This window comes from Macaca nemestrina, chromosome 16, assembly GCF_043159975.1.
Source record: "Macaca nemestrina isolate mMacNem1 chromosome 16, mMacNem.hap1, whole genome shotgun sequence".
Classification (NCBI taxonomy): domain Eukaryota; kingdom Metazoa; phylum Chordata; class Mammalia; order Primates; family Cercopithecidae; genus Macaca; species Macaca nemestrina.
The window spans coordinates 35167599-35182395 of NC_092140.1; positions in this window are offsets into that span (position 1 = coordinate 35167599).

Genomic DNA, 14797 nt, shown 5'->3' on the forward strand with positions numbered 1-14797 from the left:
TGTATGTGTGTGTGTGTGTGTGTGTGTATTAGTTTGTAAACCTAACATAAAATACTTTCTTAGGCAATTTTCCGTTGAGCGTCCAAGTTGTGTTGAATGTTCCATTTCTAACTCTTAAGTCAATTTATGGGAGGGGTGTGTAAAAGCACTTTAGTGAAGAAAACCAGTGATTGCAATGCATCAAAGTTAAGTGGTAGTGGGGTTATCACTCCATGAAAAATCACATAAACATTTCACATATAAAATATTATTCATCAGGGCAAAACCCTCTAAGGGGTTGAGAGATAACAATAGTGTCATAAAATCTTTTCCTTTCTTTTGAAAAAACAAACTGAGATATGCCACAACTGAGATAGAATCTGTGGTCATGTAGTAGGCATGACAACAAGGTAAGACATGAGCATAACTGAGAAGAAAATTAGCAAATCTTAAATATCTGACTCTGCAATATCATTACCCATAAACTTGGCCTTTTTCTACCCTCTTTTCCCCAAAGACTGATGTCCCATATCTGAACCGAGGGAAATGTGTGCTTTCTAACAGCTAAATCAACAAGGTCTCACATGAGTAGTGCTGTGCGGTGTGGTTGACTGATTTCATGAAAAACTAATCATGTATTCATCATTGAGATCAAACACTCTCCAAGTAATTATCATCCAGACCCAATCTGATAGGACCTGAAAAATGGCACTGCTGATATAATCAGAGGCTGAACGGAATAGTTCTCTTAGCTTTTATAAACCTTGATTTGGAAGGCACGAAACTGAAATTGTATTTTATAATTAAGAAAGGTAAAGTTGGCAGGCTGCAATCAATTATTTCAATCAATCATAACAATTTTAGATTGCCTAGGTAATTACTGGAACACATTTAAAGATTGACTTTTCATACATGGTCTTTGGAATATTTTTTTTAATCTGAAAAAAAAACACAAAGAAATTTTTTAAATTAAAATATGAACCCTGTATGTATCCACTATAAAATGTGTCATATCATTTGCATAGCTTTCTTATTTTTAGCTGTGGTACTATTAGTTTTCATAAAGTGCTATTATTATATTAAATTACATGTCATGGCAAAATGATTGTTTTCTGAAATCTTATTTTAGCTTTCTGTCTATGATTATAAATTTAAATGAAGACAAATAATAGAGAATATTTAAATGCTTTACAAAATATTTCCGCATTACCACAGGTGCTCCTTATGTGGCAGGTAACATAATTTTCATGTGTTATTTCATTAAATCTTCAAACAGGTTAATGAGGGAGATCAAGTTATAACTCCCATTCACAAAACAGAGCCACAGGGGAACTGATGTGTTGCTCAAGGTTATCTATAATAAGGGGCAAAGGTGGGACATGACCCCAGCCCAGTGAGTCTCAGCTTAAAGCAGGCCCCCTTGACCATGATTCTGTGGTGTTTCCCTGCTAGCCATTTGATCTTAGAGTAACAAATGTTTGTTTTTAAGAGAACTTTATATATGCCAGGGATTGAGCTATGCCCTTTATGTATCATCTATTGTTTCTCATTTCATCCTGACAAGACTTTGAATTAGATGATATGTCATTCACTTTACAAACAAGGCAGCAAACTTTGAGACATCAAGAAAATTGAAAGTCAGAAAGAGAAAGTATTAATATATGTTGTTAGGAATCAGGCCTGAGTTCAGAATCACAGCTCTACTGATGGTGGCCTTGGGCAAGTTACTGCACCTCTGTAAAGCTCAGATTTTTAATCTGTGAAATGGTGATAATAATCATTTTCAGTTATGAAAATAGAGCTAATGTAGGTCATGGCTCTACTACTACACCTACAAAGTGCACACAGCTTGTTGATTGACTTGTCTGGGGTTCAACAACCTGACATTGATAAACATAAGTATTTGTTTTACAAGTTGACTAGACTTCAGATATTAGCCTGAGAGGTTGGCAAAGCTCAGACTTCAGATATTAGCCTGAGAGGTTGGCAAAGCTCGGACTTCAGATATTAGCCTGAGAGGTTGGCAAAGCTACTGCCACAATCATACCATTTTTGTGGGTACAAGAAACATCACCAAACCCAGGTAGTGGGAGAGTGCCCTTTCCAATATATCCTGCCATCTCTCTGGAAAAATATGTATAACCAGAAGTTTAGCAAACCACATCGCATTTTTCTGTTCCCATATTACCATTGAAGAGGTGTTTAATCTATTATATTATTGATTTTTAATCAATTCTAATATGGTAGAATTGCTTTATTATTGCTCCCTCCATTTTTGCTCCTCTTCAGTGTAATTAACACTTCATGATAAAACATGTTAATGAAATATTGGAAGAACTTTTATGAGATATTTTTAATATATTATGTTTAAAGTACAAATTTGTTTCATAATATTAGTAATTGATTTTTGTAAGTCTAAATATTCACATTTTGTAATCTCTTTAAGATGCAACCACTGCAATTTTTTATATATTTTCTGACTTTCTGTACATTATTCCAGATTAAATGCAATTATACATTTCCTTAATCTAGAAAGTTTGCTTCTGATTTGCATTTCTCTGATGGCCAGTGATGATGAGCATTTTTTCATGTGTCTGTTGGCTGTATGAATGTCTTCTTTTGAGAAATGTCTGTTCATATCCTTTGCCCACTTTTTGATTTCATCACTGGCCATCAGAGAAATGCAAATCAAAAGCACAATGAGATACCATCTCACACCAGTTAGAATGGCGATCATTAAAAAGGTCAGGAAACAACAGGTGCTGGAGAGGATGTGGAGAAATAGGAATGCTTTTACAATGTTGGTGGGATTGTAAACTAGTTCAACCATTATGGAAAACAGTATGGCGATTCCTCAAGGATCTAGAACTAGATGTACCATATGACCCAGCCATCCCATTACTGGGTATATACCCAAAGGATTATAAATTATGCTGCTATAAAGACACATGCACACGTATGTTTATTGCAGCACTATTCACAATAACAAAGACTTGGAATCAACCCAAATGTCCATCAGTGACAGATTGGATTAAGAAAATGTGGCACATATACACCATGGAATACTATGCAGCCATCAAAAAGGATGAGTTTGTGTCCTTTGTAGGGACATGGATGCAGCTGGAAACCATCATTCTCAGCAAACTATCACAAGAACAGAAAACCAAACACCGCATGTTCTCACTCATAGGTGGGAACTGAACAATGAGATCACTTGGACTCAGGAAGGGGAACATCACACACCGGGGCCTATCATGGGGAGGGGGTAGGGGGGAGGGATTGCATTGGGAGTTATACCTGATGTAAATGACGAGTTGATGGGTGCAGCACACCAACATGGCACAAGTATACATATGTAACAAACCTGCACGTTATGCACATGTACCCTACAACTTAAAGTATAATAATAATAAATAAATTTTAAAAAAAAATTAAAAAAAAAAGAAAGTTTGCTTCGTTTTCCATTGTTTTCTTTCATTTATTGGTAACACTAACTATTCTATGTAACAACATTGAATTTTGAATTTCTTTATCAAATTCAACGGTATTCATCAAATATTTACTATTTGTCAAGCACATAGAAAGTACCTTTTTTTTTTTTTTTTTTTTTTTTTTTTTTACAGAATTGGAGTGTAAATAATTGGGAGTTCTTTCTAAGAATAAACCTCTTCACCAAAGTGAAACTCTATTCATTTAGATGAGATTTTACAAAATAGTTAGAAACTTGTCTTTTCAGTGGAGACAAATTTATTTCCTTAATGTTTCACTTAATCCAAGTCTACTGGTGAGAGAAAATCACTTATTCACAAACCCTTTAAGAATCACCACAGACAAAAGAAAACATATGCATTTACACACAAAGTCTCTTAAAGTCGAGCAAGGCCTGTGGGGATGAGATCAGTTCCACACATTTCATCTTAAATCTTCTTTCGTCTAAACAGTATTTTTGCTTCGTCACAAAATATACCAACAACTAACTGAGAAAGTCCTTTTTCTCATTGCATCATTTGTTCATGGTTCATATCTACATGGATCAAGGGACTCATTGATTTGTCTACCAGTTAGCTGCAAACCGTTTTCTTTTTGTAGGCAGGATTTATACACTTGCCTCATGGTTTAGGGCCCACACTGGTTTTTAGTTTGCTGGAAAAGTAATTCCTAAGGCTACATTATGTAAGTATGATTAGAAGTAATGTCCCTCAAGGGCAACATTGGTGTTGAATTTTTGGATTATAAATTTTTTGATAAACATGTTTAAGATGTAGCAATAATGTTAATGTATTAACAGCAATAAATGTCATTTAGAATATTACCCTTCAAATATTTCTGAGCACAAAATGATAAATATTAAAGAGTTAAAATAATTTCAATTGTCATGTTAGAATTTATATTTCAAAATGCTGTTTTTTCATTTTTCATATTAGATTTTTAAGCATGTATTTTAAATTTCAGTTTTTCCCAGATTTCCTTTTAGATGGTTATCTGTGGGTTTCAAAGTATCTGAAAACAGTCCAGACCTTATTAATTGTCTAAGTATTATCATTACTTTTAATAAATGTGATGTCGTGGTTGTTTCTTGACAGAACAGTACATCTAATGAGTAGCAGTAGCTGGTTTTATTTACACGTATTCATGATTCTACCTAACCACTATTTCATTCTTAAATAATTTACATTGCTATATGACAATAAACAAAGAGTCCAAAAAGAAACATTGAATATGTTTGTAACTCAGAAATTTCAAGAAAACAAACTCCATAGGCCACTTTAAAGATTAATTTTAGAAGGATACATGTAGAAGAGTAATTTTACGTAAATTGTTCAAATGTTTGGCCTCTGAAATAATGGAACTATTTACATGTTCCTTATTTTTACATGTTTACATGTATAATGAAACTATATACATGTTTCAATATTTGAAAAAAGGGAATTATATGTTAGATGAGAAAATTTTATATACAGGATGATGGTGACCGGTTTATTCTGGTAATACTGCAAAGTGAAAGCACTAGATTTTGGCTTTGAAAGTGATTCAGTAGATCACTGTCAGTTCTGTCTAACCTACAAAACAAAAAAGTCAATGAATTTCTACAGCATTTGTGATGACAATTGCATGAATTCATCCCCCACCCCGACATTTTTTTTTTTCTTTGAGACGTGCTCTTGTTGCCCAGGCTGGAGTGCAATGGTGCAATCTCGGCTTACTGCAGCCTTCACCTCCCAGGTCCAAGAGATTCTCCTGCCTCAGCCTCCTAAGTAGCTGGAATTACAGGCATGCGCCACCACATCCAGCAAATTTTGTCTTTTTGGTAGAGACAGGGTTTCTCCATGTTGATCAGGCTGGTCTTGAACTCCTCACCTCAGGTGATCCACCCACCTCAGCCTCCCAGAGTGCTGGGATTACAGGCGTGAGCCACTATGCACAGCTGAATCCATCCCTTTTAAGTGGCTTTGGGATGCTGAAAATATTTTGTGTAACTCTTCAGCATAATATCATTTTTGTCTATTTAATCAAAAAAACTGAAATTCTTCTTGTTTAATGTAACACTCACCAATATGTCAAGATAAAAAGGTTGTTAGAACTCTTATCCCTATTATATTATGAGATTATAGACTGAAGCATATTCACAAAAAGAAAATGTACAAGTCATTCCAGAGTATGAGTGTTATGGGGACTACTTCAGTATTTATGCTGGTGTGTGCATGGCCTTATAAAATGCCTCATCTGTTTAGTTCTTCTGAATTACAATGCAAGCCTCTCACTTCTTTCAATTTGCCTTCTGTTTTATTTTATTTTTATTTTTTGCTGGAGATCATTTAACACTGTGGCTCTGGTTATAGTAGAATAGCTGTGTTTTCTCTGCGGTGTTCCCAAGTGTTTCCTTTCATTACAGACATCTGCATAAGTGAAAACACAAGAGATTGCATCTAGGGCTGTGGGGACCAACTACACGTAAAACTAAGGCAAACAATAAGCAAAGATTTAAAATCCTCATCTGTCAGAAGTAATACAAGTGGTAGATTATCCTCTGGGGTAAGTAAAAAAGCTCTTCAAGAATTATAAATGACAAAAAATAAAAAAGCAGGAGAATCCTGTGGATATTGTTAAAATGGTAGAACCCCTAATGCAAATATGAACAACAAAACATGTTTGTATTACAAAGAAGGTATCTATGGAAAATAAGGAAAGGGACAGGACTGCTGAGACAAAATGGTAAAATTGCAGGAGTCAGCCATGAAAGAGGCTTTAGAAAGCACGAGGGGAATAGGAGGTGCAAAAAAGCAAGAGACAAGGAAAAAGAAAGCATCACTGTGCTTTTATCTCCTTTGAATTTTAAACTAGGTCATCACCAAAATGACATAAAAAGGTAACGAGAGGTTTCCTCTTGGGGTTTGTAGAAATACTTTTTGTTTTATTAATTAATTAATATGTATTATTATTTTTGCACTCTCCCAGAAATGACTTCTTAGGAGATAAAATATACACTCTTCACCAGAGTACTCTTAGAGACTTTTCTCTCTCTCTATTTGATATCTTGCATTTCTGAGTCATCTTACTTTCTAAACCTCATTCCCAGAAGCCTGAGCTACTGTTAAAGCCATTCTGGAAAGGCACACTCAAGAAAACAAAACTATGTCAAATGGGAAAAAAAATTATTAAAAATGGCCGGGCGCGGTGGTTCACCCCTGTAATCCCAGCAGTTTGGGAAGCCGAGGCGGTGGATCACGAGGTCAGGAGAACGAGACTATCCTGGCTAACACGGTGAAACCCCGGCTCCACTAAAAATACAACAAAATTAGCTGGGCGTGGTGGCGGGCGCCTGTAGTGCTGAGGGAGGAGAATGGCATGAACCCGAGAGGCGGAGCTTGCGGTGAGCCGAGATCGCGCCACCGCACTCCAACCTGGGCGAGAGAAACTTTCTTCACTGGGCACGGTGGCTCATGCCTGTAATCCCAGCACTTCGTCAGGCCAAATCAGGTGGTTAGCCTGAGGTCGTGAGTTTGAGACCAGGCTGGCCAACATGGTGAAGCCCCGTCTCTATTAAAAATACAAAAATTAGCCCGTCATGGTGGCGGGTGCGTGTAATCCCAGCTACTCAGGAGGCTGATGCAGGAGAATTGCTTAAACCCAGGAGGAGGAGGTTGCAGTGAGCCGAGATTGTGCCACTGCACTCCAGTCTGGGCGACAGCACAAGATTCTGTTTCAAACAAACAAAACAAAACAAAACAAAACACTTCCCTGTACCAAACGGTGAGTAAATTTTTAGCCTGTCAGTATTCACTAATCATCTGATGACATTTTAGTTGAAACCATGGAGATTTTTACTTTTCATGGATGCCAGTTGGGAATATTAAGGCTATTCCATTTGTGGAATCATTCCATTAAATTACCTTTTAGCCTAGGTGAAACAGGATGTGAGGAAATTTCAAAGATTATTCATATTGGTTTTGCAGAACAGCCCAGGGAGGGGTTTTCATGCTGGGATCTTGAATAACATCATTTCTGTCTACTGGGGCTTCCTTATCCATTTATTTACCACCTTTTAAAACTGTATCTTAATTTAAAAGCTGTCATTACAAACTGGAAAACAAGATGAATAAATCAACCCATCAACACATATTGCCAGACACAGCAGAACATGTGAAGACCTATGTAAAATAAATAGAAACAGAGAAGTCCACACGACACTAGAAAGAGTTCATTATTCTTTGGAGCTGTTGAAAAAAATCAATATAAATCACTTGTATTCATGGCAGGAACCACATGTATTGTATTTAGTACTCACCAGAGTAATGCTCAACAGTTTTAACTGAATTGCTTTCACATTTGATTTTAGCACTAGCTTGCCAAAACACAAACCAAAAAAAAGACACCCTTCCTCCCAAAATCTTTCTCTCTCTCTCTCTCTCTCTCCTGTCTTTTTATCTATATATTGGTAGCTTTTAGCTGCCCCTTCTTTTAAGCAGTAGGTACCAAAATAATATAGATATGACTTATTGGTAAAAATAAAAAGTTGTCCCTTCAGATGTTATGACTTCTGGCTTCCAGACCTATATGTTCACCTCAGTAGGCATAACCCTTCAATAAAATTCTCTGCAAGGGAATCTCAATTCAAAACTGTCAAAGGTTTTAGATCATCTGCACACAAAATCATGGTCTTTCACTGGTTTACATTAAATATTGTCTGTGACTAAGTGAGGTCCATTTTCAAGACAAAATGCCTTAAATTGGCTTAGGTCAGCAGACTGCAGAAAAAACAGGATATACTGGCCCTGCTTGGATAGCCAATGCCTGCTTGTCAGCCTTAGTTGCCCTCACGTGAACCAAAGAAGTTTAGTCTAAAATGAAAGTTTACCAGCCTGCAAAATAGCTCCCTTTGTCTGTTCTCATCAGCCTGCCCAGCTACTTAGGTCATAAGTCAAATACTTGAAAAGCCCCTGAGCTAATTAAGATTGCAATGCATTGTGGGCTGCAATGGAATGCAGCAAGACATTCCCCCCCAAAAAACATCTGAAGCCCCTACCCGACCATCAATAGGTGATGTCTGAGAAAATTGTAACCCCGTAGTACTCAGCCTATAAGGAATTGGGGGAGGGACCTGAGCAGTAGGGGATAAATTGATTGTTAAAACTGTGCTAGGTGTGCTATTAAACACCCAATCTCACAAGACCATCATTAAAGTCTCACTTTGGCTGTTCTCTGGTCTCAGAGTCCATTTTTGGGTTTGGATAGGTGAGTTTGTTTTTCACAACCTGATGGCCCATATGGTGATCTTTGTGCCTGTGTGGAGTGAAGCTCTGACTGAGAGGGGAGATGAGTCCCACTTGGTTTATGTGGCCTGCTCTCTCTGAAAGTCCCGGCTCCCCTCAAAAGCCATAGACAAACCCGAAACCATTATTCAGGAGACAACGGAAGTGACACAGGGAGAAAAGCAGGCACTACAGTAACCAGGCAACCTCATGCACGAGCCAAGGTAGGAAAATTGGACCGTACGTACTGCCTCGGCAGTTGGACATTTTTGGAGGACTCAGGATGTGCAAGAAACCTCCAGTCAGGGAGGTTGAGTACATAGAGGTGTGCAAGAAATCTCCAGTAAGGGAGTTAGGTACAGAGGGTAAAGCTCAGATATGGCAACTAACTGAAAATGGGAACCAGAAATTCTAGGCCTAGGGAACAAAAGAAAGAGGGAACTAAAAAGACCCCTTGTGACATTCTCCCAGACAGTCCACTGGGGAGAATGTTGCAGGTTTGAAAGGATAATCCTCAAACCAGGGACAAGGAAAAGCAAAAGATAATAAAGTATTGCTGTTTTACCTGGCCCAAAGAGCCCATTTGTCAGCCTTCAGCTTAAGTTTGGCTCAGATGAGGTATGCCAAGCTTTAATTCTCTATGTGAATAATAAAACCCCATTCTCACAAGAGGAGATGAGTTATGCTTTGTTGGATTAGTGAATTACCTCCCATGTTCCCCCTTAGAAAGGAAGAAAAGAGCATAGTAAAGTGCCCTCATCCAATGAAAAGCCCTAGAATCGCCTCATACATCTCACAAAGTAGGGGACAGGAAGATCAAGGGGCAACAGGATGGCCAAAGGAAGAGAAATACAGGGCTCGTGAAGGAGCTAAACCGAATGCTTCCGTAAATCCTTATCCAAATTTGAGGAAAGAATTAGAATAATGTAAGAAGAACATTAAGAATTTCCCTATTCCTTCTAAACAGCAGATGTCTAACAGGTGGCCTCTTAGAGAAGTCCCCATGAGGAATTGGATTTGTGAATATACCTCTAGCAAGTACCGAGGTTAGGAATTTTAAAAATAAAATGAGGCCACTCTTGAAATTCCCTCAGATTAGCAAAGCAGCTAGATCAATGTTTAGGGCTTAGTTTTTATACTTCGACTAAGATAATGTCGATCATGAATATTTTGTTTACTGGGGAAGAGAGGGGAGTGATTAGAAGGGCAGCCGTGACCAATTGGGAGAGACAGCATCCTTCCCGGCAAGGAGTCTTGCCAACTGAGCAGAAATTCCCGGTTTGCAATCCCTGAAGTAGAGAGAGATCTGCTGGGGAGAAGTCTGCCAAGATGCTTTGAGGTGGGATGTATGGAAGTTCTGTATCCCAGAGCCAGGCTGTGCTGGGGGAGGATCCTTGCAGCTGAAGAGGAGGAAAAGCCACTGAGTCCCCTCCCTTAACTGGACAAACCGGAGACCCTTTGTAGTTGCTGGGTCACCAACAGTGATGGCATGGAATACAAACAGTGCAGCTCTTGGTCTGCCAGGGAGATGGATGGTGCCTTTGAAGCAAAGAAAAAGGAAGGGAGGGTGGAGCCAGGGATGCCTTTGCTGATAAGAGTGCCCATCAGGGAAGGCGCTACAGGCTGGCAGCTCTTCAAACCAGCAGTTCTTGGCTCAGAGTCAGACCCAGCAGGGCTGGGCCAAAGGCATCCTGGGAGGCCAGCTGGTCAGTATCTTGCCTCCCCAAATTCCTCCTGGGGTCAGTGGGCCCTGGGGAGATGCCTAACCTAAATCCAGCCAGTTTCTTATGGAAAGGAGAGGAGAATAGAAAGGCACCAAACCATAACTTTTAAAATATCATAGAATCTCAAACTAAAGTTAGATCAAACCTTAAAGAAACTCCACTACATAACGGAATCAGGCAGTTTGGGGCTGGGTCATCCCAAGTGATAGATGGTAAAAAACACAATGATGATGCTGTCATTAATCAAAACAAACAATCCTTATGTAAAAAAGGTAAATTACCCAATAACTGGTCAGCCCAAACCTGTAAATTATATGCTCTTAACCAGGCCCTAAAGCTCCTAGAAGGCCAAGAAGACACTATATATACTAATTCCAAGTATGCCTGTGGAGTAATTCGCACCTTTGGAAAAATCTGGACAAAGCAGGGCCTAATAAATAGCAGGTTAAAAGAATTGGTACATGGGAAACCGGTCAAACAAGTTTTGAAAAAGCCTCTTGCTTCCAGCAGAGATAGCCACTGTTCATGTAAATGGCCATCAAAAAGAAAACACTATAGAAACTGTAGGAAATAGGCTTGTGGATAAAGCTGCTAAGCAAGCCTCCCTGCAGGAAAAAGTTAAATTGTTTAACCTAATCCCAAACATCCCTAAGGTGGTATTAAAACTCCAACTTTCTAAAGAGGAGGAGGAAAAGCTGGGCAAGATAGGGGCACTCAAACTGAGGAGGGGATGTGGGTGCTCCCTAATGGAAGAAAAATAATAAGCAAACCCATAATAAGAGAACTAATGTCCATACTGCATAAGGCCAGTCACTGGGGTCCCCAGGCCATGTGTGATGCAATAGTCAAGAACTATGAATGTATAGAGATTTATACCCTTGCTAAACAAGTGTGTGGGGATTGAGTAACCTGCCAGAGAATAAACAAAAAGGTAGTTAGAAAACAGACTACCAAAGGAAGACCTCCTGGGTTAAGGCCATTTCAAAGCATTCCTGTATTTAGGCAGGACTACCGGCCTTCCTACTATGAAAATCAAAAAGCAATTTTGAAGAAATAATATACTGGCCATATCCTCCACCTTGTCATCCCTTAGGTTAAAATAATTTCTAACTCAAACCCCACCTCTTAAGTTCAAGCTTACCATTTCCAGCCTGGCGATAAGCTCCACCCAAACTGGGAAGGTCCCCATCAAGTGCTCCTAATCACTGAAACAGCCGAATGAACAGCTGAACGGGGGTGGACACATGACCCTCGGGTCAAGAGACTGGTAAAAGAACCCCCAGAAGGAAGGGAAAAGGGTAAATGGAGAGTGTATAAATCAGCTAAGGAACCCTTAATGCTTATTCTAAGGAAAAGCTGAGGAAGCTAGGAGCAGGCTCTGTCACTGGGGGTAAATATGGTTAGGATGAATCCTAACACAAGGTATGAAAGCAGACCTAAGTATTGGATAGGGCCCCATACTAGGGGTGGAAAGTAGGGAATATCCAATCAAACTAACAGTCAATATAACCAAGACCTCCACCCACTCCAAACTATAAAATTCAATGCCTGTCAAGTCTTACCTTATGGGAATTTAAGGGAACTAAAGGCAGTTGTCATGAGCAAACAAATATCTACGTCCTAAAACAGACGTTGGACCCTCTCAGAAAAGCCCTGTGCTAGCTGGAATCAGGTCTGGTGGACCACTCAGTATCCAAAAACAAACCCTTAAAGAATCAAATATGAGGGCCCCATGGCACTTAACTGTAGAAATTTAGAATGCAATCCTATATTAATTATCGTAAATAACCCAGCTACTCTAGACCAGGAACCTTGGAGTTATGTATTAGGAATAGATATCTCAGGAAGGAATCCTGTGGAACAGGTAGCTTTTAGACTGGTTACCAACTCCACCCCAAGCCTACCAAGATTACTGTAACTCCCGGTCCCACTACTTCTTTAACCCACCATACAATGGCCCTAAGACAGTAAAAATAATTAAGGTAACTAACTTGAAGCAAACTTTAGAAATTAAGACTGGATATGAGTATGTAAATGCCTGGGTTAAATGGGTCAAATTTTCTGTACTAGCTCTTGTTAGAAGCAACTGTTAGGCATGCTCTTCTGGGCAGACTCAGACACAGGTTGTTCTATTTCCCCTAGAATGGGATACCCATCCCAAAGGAATACGTTGCATGTTGGCTCTATAACAGGACAGGGATGCACGGGGAAATAAAACCTGCAAAAGTCTATTATTGCTCTTTCCCGCTTTGTGAAGCCATACCCTTGTCCTCCACAGGGAATATGAACCACTCCTCTTGCCTCTTAAGGCAGGGGGCAAAGTTCAGTAGGCCCGTGGGAAAACTCTTAACTTGTACCCACATCCTAAACGTTGCTGGTGAGTCGAACAAAGGCAACTACTTGGTTCTTCATATACCCCAGGCTAATGTCTGGTGGTTTTGTGGGAAGAGGAGCCTCTATGACCTATTACTGTCCAACTGAACAGGGACTTGTGCCTTAGTTCAATTGGCCATTCCATTCACCTTGACTTTCCATAAGATCCCCAAAAATCCACATGGCTACCAAAGCTGGAGAAATCTAACAAATTCGTTTAATCCCAACATTTATGTTAACTCAATAGATGTCCCTAAAGGAGTGCCTAATAAATGTAAGAACCAAAGGACACAAAAATAAACGTGGAAATGGGACTAATAGGGGTAAAAAGAAAAAGAGGGAATTGAAGGAAATAATATATACAATGGTCCATTACCAAAACAAAGTGCCTTCAATCAGCTTAGGTCAGCAAACTACAGAAAAAACAGGATATACTAGGCCTCTGCTTAGATAGCCAAAGCCTGCTTGTCAGCCTTAGTTGCCCTCACCCAAACCAAAAAAGTTTAGTCTAAAATGGAAGTTTACTAGTTTGCAAAATAGCTTGCTTTGTCTGAGCTTATCAGCTTGCCCAGCTACTTAGGTCATAAGTCAAATACTTGAAGAGCCCTCTAGTTAACTAGGATTGCAATGTATTGTAGGCTGCCACAAAATGCAGCAAAACAAACTTAAAAAAAAAAAAAAAAACATCTAAAGACCCTATCCAACTATCAATAGGTGACGTCCAGGAAAATTGTAACCTCAGCCTATAAGGAACCTGGGGAGGGACCTGCGCAGTAGGGGATAAATTGCTTGTTAAAACTGTGCTGGGTGTGCCTGCCTATCAAACATCCAATCTGCCTCAGTAGATTCTCCTGCCTCAGCCTCCCTGGTAGGTAGGATTGTGCCACCATGCCAGGCTAATTTTTGTATTTTTAGTAGAGACAGGGTTTCACCTAGTTGGCCAGACTGGTCACGAACTCCTGATCTCAGGTGATCTGCCTGCCTCGGCCTCTCAAATTGCTGGAATTACAGGCACTAGCCACTGTGCCTGGGGATAATTCCCTTTTAAAAATAACAATAATTTATTTTATGACCTATGACCATTTCAAATGATCTGAAAAAGTGAGACAGATTGGTGCCCATTGATAGTTTTGGCCATAATCCTTTTTTTTTTTTTCCAGGCCACAAATTGAACCCAAAACCCATTTCTTGTTGCTCTTCACTTTATTTAAATCAAAGACAGTTTCAGGAGCTCATGCCCCATTTAACTGTTACCCTTTACTTTTTAAGTAGCAATCTAGACACTTTAAGAAAAATGCTCATATTAGTTTTTTTCCAAAGTCATCTTTCTGCATTTCACAAAACTGAGACCAAGTAAAATGAAATCCTGTACCCCTAGTGATTCAGTTGTTAAAAAAGGAGGTAGCTAAAATGTTAATCCCTAGTTGCTAGTTTATAAATAAATAAACATGGATTTGCCCTACACAAAGAAATGTGCTGGAGGATTATGATGGCAGACTTTCTTTCTCCCTTTCTCCTTTCCTTTCCCTTCCTCCCTTCCTCCCTTCCTCTCTCCCTCTCTCCCTCTCTCCCTCTCTCTCTCTTTCTTTCTTTTTCTTTCTTCTTTTATGATGGAGTCTCACTTTGTCACCAGGCTGGAATGCAGTGGCATGATCTTGGCTCACTGCAAACCTCTGCCTCCTGGGTTCAAGCGATTCTCCTGCCTTAGCCTTTCAAGTAGCTGAGATTACAGGCACCTACCAACACACCCAGCTAATTTTTGTATTTTTAGTAAAGACGGGGTTTCACCATGTTGGCCAGGATGGTCTCGATCCCTTGACCTTGTGATCTGCGTGCCTCGGCCTCCCAAAGTGGTGGGATTGCAGGCAGAGACACCACGCCCCTTCCTTCCTTCCTTCCTTCCTTCCTTCCTTCCTTCCTTCCTTCCTTCCTTCCTTCCTTCCTTCCTTCCTTCCTCCCTCCCTCCCTCCC